The following is a 7,112-nucleotide window of genomic DNA, read 5'->3' on the forward strand; positions in this document are numbered from 1 at the left end:
ACACTTTTAGTTTATTTTAGCAATAAGTGGATAAAGTATACAGAGCTCTGGGTCTAGACCTTCCCGTCCCTGACAAACAGCAGAGTGTGTCAGTTCACAAAGTCTGACCCCTATCCTGCCCCTGACCCAGTCTTTTATACAGTACAAAACGTCATGTAATCACAGAACATTGTGCAAGCATTGAGGTGTGGCTGTCTTCTTGATTGACTGTTGACCTGACTCCATTCTCCGCCTTCTCGCGTTCCCGAATATCTGACCCCATGTGACCTCCTTCTACAGGTGGTGGCGCAAAATAGTTCTTGTTTTTTTTAACCACAGCTTACAACATGTCCTGCATCTGCACTCACAGGGCGGCAAACCCCCGCTGTCTGCCTCGCTCTCCCAGCCGCTACCAAGGCCGCCAGTACACACTGCTCTTTATTAAAAGTCATTCCTATTGTGTGTTTACATCAGCATATCTTTACAAGTCAGATGTACTCAGTACTTTTCCACTGTCTGTTCATACATACAAGGGTTACACTACACACTGTGCTAGTTAATGGTTAAGTATAACATTTTATTATAAGTACTGAAACAAATATATTATTAAAGGCTTCTGAATGCCTCAAACTAAGCCATATATTTACAAAATGGAGAGGTCTAGGAAGGTGAGGGAGGATTCCGGGATGGTCCAGGTGGATTCCTTCAAGTCTCCACTCAACTCAAGTCCAAATGTTGCATTTTGGCTGGTGGTCAGGTGGGCCAGACAATTACTGCCCTCATCCACCTAGTCTTGCTCATCAGTAGAGTGATGGAAGGTGTCTTCAACTGTGCTGTCAGGCAGTACTTGCTTGGCAATAATCTGCACAATGAAGCTCCATTTGGGTACTGCCAGGATGAGTCAGCTCCTGCCCTCATCATAAACATGGACAAAGATTGAGATAAGGTGAAAGTGATGGGTTTTCATACCAAGATAGTATTTGACCAATGTAAGAAAGGGGGAAGTGTTGTTTTTGCAGATATAGAAAAGCAAGAGTGTGTATGTGCAGAAAAGGGGTACAGGGAACAATATCAGCTAGGCAAGCATTAAAGATAAAGATACATTTCCCTAATGAATAATTGTGGATAATTAAATACTAACTTTAGTGCAGAATTACTAAAGCAAATAATTCTTTTAAATAATAGTCTCAGCAAAATAGCTGAGACAGCTGAAACGCATAAACCAAGCATGAAAAGATACATTGTTAAAACGTATGTTCAAGAATGGAATGTACCTATGAACAATGGAAGATGTTACAAGCAAAGTAAAAGAACATCAAGATACAAGTTTAGCCTTATGTCAGCACTTACAGAGGGAAAGGTTGCCAACTTGGAGAAAAGGGGGCAATAAGGGCGGAGCGCAGCTGGGTAGTGATAGAATACAATAAGAAAGATTGGGTAATGTAAGAGTCGGGAGGGGTGACCTCACGCAGCTCAAAAGTCTAACTGTGTACTAGTTTGAATGTTCATTGCTCAATTGCTTCTGCATTTGATGCCCTTTCTTGCAAGATTGTAGAATAAATTGTTTTGTTTCCAGCTTTGGTGGTCTCGTCTAATTTTATTAAACTTGTTTCTAACAGATTTGGGGGCTCGTTCTGGGATCCCAAGCTCCGGTCGCTCGGCATTTTTGGAAAAACAGAGAAGGTGCACCTCGCTGATTTCGGCGGTCTCTAGTTTCCCTCCTTGCCGCAGCGGCTTGGGAGATCCGGACTGGGAGACCCTGGAAACAAGACGGGCAGACCCGGCAGGTTCGGTCGGGTGACTTTTGTGTGCACAAGACCCGGGTAAGAAAGGTCTTAAAAGATTTATCCGGGCGACCGGGGTAGGCAGTGGTATTGGCTGCCAGTTGGATATATCCGGGGAACCGGGGTTCTGGGCGACTGGATTAGGCGAATCCGGTCAACCAGGGTAGGCAGCGGTTGTTACTGCTGCCAGTTGGATATATCCAGGTATTGCCGCGGGACGGGGTACGCTGATTCGACCAGGTAACTCTTGTGCACAGACCAAGGTAAGAAAATTGACCTTTAAGTATTGCCTTGGTGGTCGAGAAGTGCAGGGAATTGGCAACTTTTAAAATAAAGTATTTAATTGGCTAGATTAATCTGACGAGTAAGGTGTCTATCTGATTCAATCACCCAGCCTTAGACCGGTTGTTAAGAGGGGAAATCCCCCACGCGAAGGTCAGGACTCTGAAGTGGGTGTGGAAGCAAATGACACCGGACCTCAGTAAGGTTAACTAAATTACATAAAGAAACGGCCAAGTATTGAAATGGGGAATAAAAATAGTGACTTAAGTTTAGAAGGAGACATTAGAAGGACATCCAAGGACCACATCCCAACAGACAGTCCTTTAAGAAAAACGTTAAGAAATTGGAAGTACAATCCAATATAAAACAAATGATAAAATGTCAATGAAAAACAGTCTTACAGTCAAGAGGAATCAGATTATGCTTTGTGTCAGGAGGGCTAGTAGCTGAAGGGCTACGGAGGGTACACTTCGTAACTAACTTATAGCCAGGCATTCAGAAAAATATTCAAAAGCTAGAGTCGTCATTGCGGGAAGCTCAAAATGTCTGTGAGATACGGTGTGTGTGTGTGTCTGTATGTGTGTGTGAAATGAGTGAGTGAAGTGAGAGAGAGAGAGAGAAGCTGTACAGCTAACAGAAAGTTTAACCCTTTGTGATTCAGTTTGAATGCACATTTGTTTGTTGGTGATTGAATGTTTGTGCTTTGTTCCCTGGAGCTTGAGATCCGTGACTGTTTTTAATCTGATTTCTATTATGGAAATTTTAACATGATTTATTTTAAGGTTAAGGATTTTACAGATTATGAAATAAAATGTTAACTCCTGCTCTTTTTACAGGTCATGACTGCCTGTAAGTTTCTAACTAATCTCTTTTATCCTTACATAAAAGTGATTTTTGGAGAACAGTTGAAGTTTTAACTTGAATAGACAAATCCTTTTTAAGGCAACTCTGGTTATTTCATGACCTATAGCATTGTAATTGAGCAATGACTAGTCAGGACTACTTGGGAGGACTAGTTTTGGATTTGAATCGGGGGACTGGAGCTGGGTGATTGTGGTGGATTTCAGAGTTGGGAACTGTGTGCATTTTGCATTTTGAATATTAAACACTGAGTAAATGAATTTATAATATATAAATATATATTTACAAGTAAGATTCCAAAATGTATAGTTAGGAACAGGCTTTAAAGAAAAGCAAGCATAAATTGATAAATTGTATTTGAGATTACAGGGAGCAAGAAATATTGCAATATTTCTTTTTTAAAAAATCAAGGTCTAAACAAAACATTGGATGATGAGGAATGGCCATTAGGTGGCCCTAAAGCTGTTCAGTTGGTTAAATCGGCTCTGGCAATGTAACATGAGAAGCAGAAACAGAAGGCAAAATAATGATAGAAGGAAACCGAAATGGTGACGGGCAGCATGTTGAAAATAAAGGGAGGAGAAGGGATCGGGGAGGAGATGGTAAGGGGTCTGGTAGACAGGAACAAGGATCAAAGTGGAAATCCCCACAGGCAGGATGTTATTACTGTGGAAAGACAGGTCACTTTAAGAAAAGTTAATTGGATTATGGCAACAGTTTTGTGATGAGAGGCACAAAGAATCAGTTTTGCGCTCATGACGAGATATTGCCACCAAATTGGGGATCGAATTAATTGCAAATAGTGCTATGGAATCTGTTGAGGTTCTTAAAATGAATGTGCTCGAGCAAAACAATTACAGAAACAGTGAGAAGTCACAAGTGACTGGTAAACAACAGAACTGCATGATTAGTTGTTAAAATGTTTTAGTCACTTGTTGCATTTCCACCCTGCATTATATAATATATATAATTAATAATTAATATTTATAATAAATCAATTGTGTTAGCCTGAATCAATATTAATTGGCAGGATTCCTTCACACATTTTCAGTGACCTGTCATATTGATTCATGGTTAATTTAAAACATGACTGCATTAATTCATTGTTAATTAAAGAATGGAAACCTACATTACTGGCCAGATTGTGTACAGGCAGTGGCAGCAACAGTCTTATTGGTAGAAGAGGGACAAAAACTTACTTTCGGGGGAGCCTTAATAGTCAGCACCCCACATTAGGTACGGACCATCCTAAATCAGAAAGCAGGACGATGGCTCACAGACTCTAGGATCTTGAAATATGAGACAATCTTAATAGAGCAAAATGACCTTGTGTTAGTCACAGACAGTTGCTTGAATCCAGCTGCATTTCTGTGGCGGGGAGAGGGGGTGGCCCTTGGCAATCCAGAACACGGCTGCCTTGATATTATTGAATATCAGACTAAAGTGTGAATGGACTTAAGAGATGTACCGTTGCATGCAGGAAGCTCGGTTGTTTATCGACGGGTCCTCCCGGATAATTAAGGGTAAAAGGCACAATGGATATGCTGTAGTAGACGGGATAGAGGGAAGAGATATCGAGGCTTAAAGACTGCCTAACGGCTGGTCAGCCCAAACTTGTGAACTCTATGCCTTAGAAAGAGCTCTCAGAACCTTAGAAAACAAAAAGGAACGATATATACAGACTCCAAATATGCGTTTGGAGTGGTACATACCTTCGGGAAAATTTGGCAAGAAAAAGGACTGATAAATAGCAGAGGAATAGAACTAGCTCATGAGAAATTGATAAAACAAGTGCTGGAATCCGTTACTCCCGAGAGAAATAGCGATAGTTACATCAGAAGGGGAATGAACCAGAAGTAAGAGGAAATAGACTGGCCGATGAGGTAGTTAAAGAAGTGACCCTGAATCCACAAGGAGCAGTAATATACTCCCTAATACCTACAATTTCAGATCTTCAGGGTGCCCCGTTGTTTACTGCAAAGGAGGGAAAAGGACTAAAAGATTTAGGAGCTGCAAAGACAGCAGATGGGCGCTGGATATTAAGAGATTATGGCTGTCCTACATCAGGGGAGTCACTGGGGAGCGCAAGTTATGTGTGACATAGTGTTAAGGAAGTACGGATGTAAAGGGATATACACCTTAGCCAAGCAGGTATGCGCAGGATGCCTGACTTGCCAAAAGATTAATAAGAAAGTAACGAGAGGGGGGCCAAGAGGTGGAAGAAGACCTGGGGTAGGACCTTTTCAAAGAATACAGGTAGACTACACAGAATTACCCCCAGTAGGGAAACAAAAGTACTTATTAGTCCTAATGGATCACTTAACTGGGTGGGTGGAGACATTTCCAATGTCCTCAGCTACCTTGAAGGGAGTAGTGAAAACTCTTTTAGAACATATAATTCCTCGATATGGAGTGGTGGAAAGTATAGATTCAGACCAAGGTAGCCATTTTACTTCTAAGATCCTACAAGTAGTAATGGCGGGATTAGAAATCTCTTGAGAATTCCACACTCCTCGGCACCCGCCTTCCTCTGGACGGGTAGAACAAATGAATCAAACCTTAAAGAAGCAATTGTCTAAGCTAGTCCTAGAGACTCGATTACCATGGACAAAATGTTTACCTATCGCGTTGCTACACAGTAGGACTGCACCTAGACGTGATATAGGCCTCTCTCCTTATGAGATGATGTTTAGATTACCTTTCTTGGGTGGAAGAGGGGAATTACCAACTGTAGAGTTCAATGATAAGTTTTTAAAGAACTATATTGTGGCTCTCGGCTCTTCTTTGTCTGTCCTTAGGAAGTAGGGTCTGTTGACCCAGACACCTCCACTTGAGTTCGACAACCGGGTGATCGGGTCCTGATCAAGACCTGGAAAGATACCAACCTGCACCCGAGCTGGGAGGGACCATTCCTAACCCTCCTGACTACTGAGACAGCCATCCGAACTGCTGAGAAAGGGTGGAGTCATCACACTCACGTTAAAGGTCCTGTGAACGCCCCATTGGCGGAGTAGCATGCTCATCCTACAGACAGCCCTCTGAAAATTAAGCTAAGAAGGAATGAACGGAGACAAAATACTCTTTTAACGTTTGACGATATCTATTGTTATTAATTGTAAGGGCTGTGTGGACTCACCTCTCCCTGGCGCCTAAAAGATTAAGACAGATAGACAGGACGGTAGGCAGGGGTCAGAGATGGGCAGGTACTGGTATAGTATTGTAACGTTAGTAGTATTAACTGTTCAAGGAGGCGGGAAAAATCACTTCACTACACTATGCCAAAATTATGCTGAAAAAGAGGGACTTGCCGACTGTTGGGTCTGTGCAGAGGTCCCTTACCATGGCGAATCTGGGATCCCTACCTCGGTAATACCGCTCACCAAAAGAGAAGAAGTGTACGATGTATAACAATTTGACTTAGGCTTAAAAGATACAAAGTGGAAATCTGACAGGGGTAAATATAACTTTGCAGGATGGTTCCCTAGACCAGCCCCGAAAACTCTGGGTGCTATCGATGGCCTTAGAGTTTCCCCACCAAAAGGAGCAGTGAATACCACCTGTTTCTGTAATCAGAATGATACAGCACCCTTCCAATTAGGAAAATCATCTTGTGTCTACACCAGCCAAGCCACTGCCATGACCATTCCCCGAATATTAAACGGAACATATTGGGTATGTGGCCTGAAGGCCTAGATGATGTTGATGAAAAACTGCCTCAATGTCAGAAAGGCTGGAGTGGCTGCTGTTACCTCGCTTATATAGTTCCTCACCTCCGATTAAGAAAAACATGAGCACAACCTGAGAAAGGAGGGGGGAATAAGACGTAAGACCCGAGAGGTCTCTGAAGGAGACCGTCTGTTGTGGACACTATTCCCAAACTACGGCGCTGCAAGGGCAGGGGTAGAAATACAGAAACTGGCGGCTGCCCTTGAGAAGCTAATTAATGGTACCGCCGACGCAATGAGAGAAACTCAGTCCCAAATATCGGCCATAACCACCGAAATGATTGCCACAAGACTAACAGCTTTACAGAATCTTTAGACTATCTCTTGGCCGAAAAAGGGGGAAACCTGTGCTCTGATTGGTAAGGAATGCTGCACTTTCATCCCAGATACCTCTTCCATAGGATAAGATAGGGAAGAAAAAGATAAAAATTGGGGATAAATTTCGAAAAGATGAGGGATGGGGCGACTGGGAACTGACTGG

This window comes from Chiloscyllium plagiosum, chromosome 12, assembly GCF_004010195.1.
Source record: "Chiloscyllium plagiosum isolate BGI_BamShark_2017 chromosome 12, ASM401019v2, whole genome shotgun sequence".
Lineage (NCBI taxonomy): Eukaryota > Metazoa > Chordata > Chondrichthyes > Orectolobiformes > Hemiscylliidae > Chiloscyllium > Chiloscyllium plagiosum.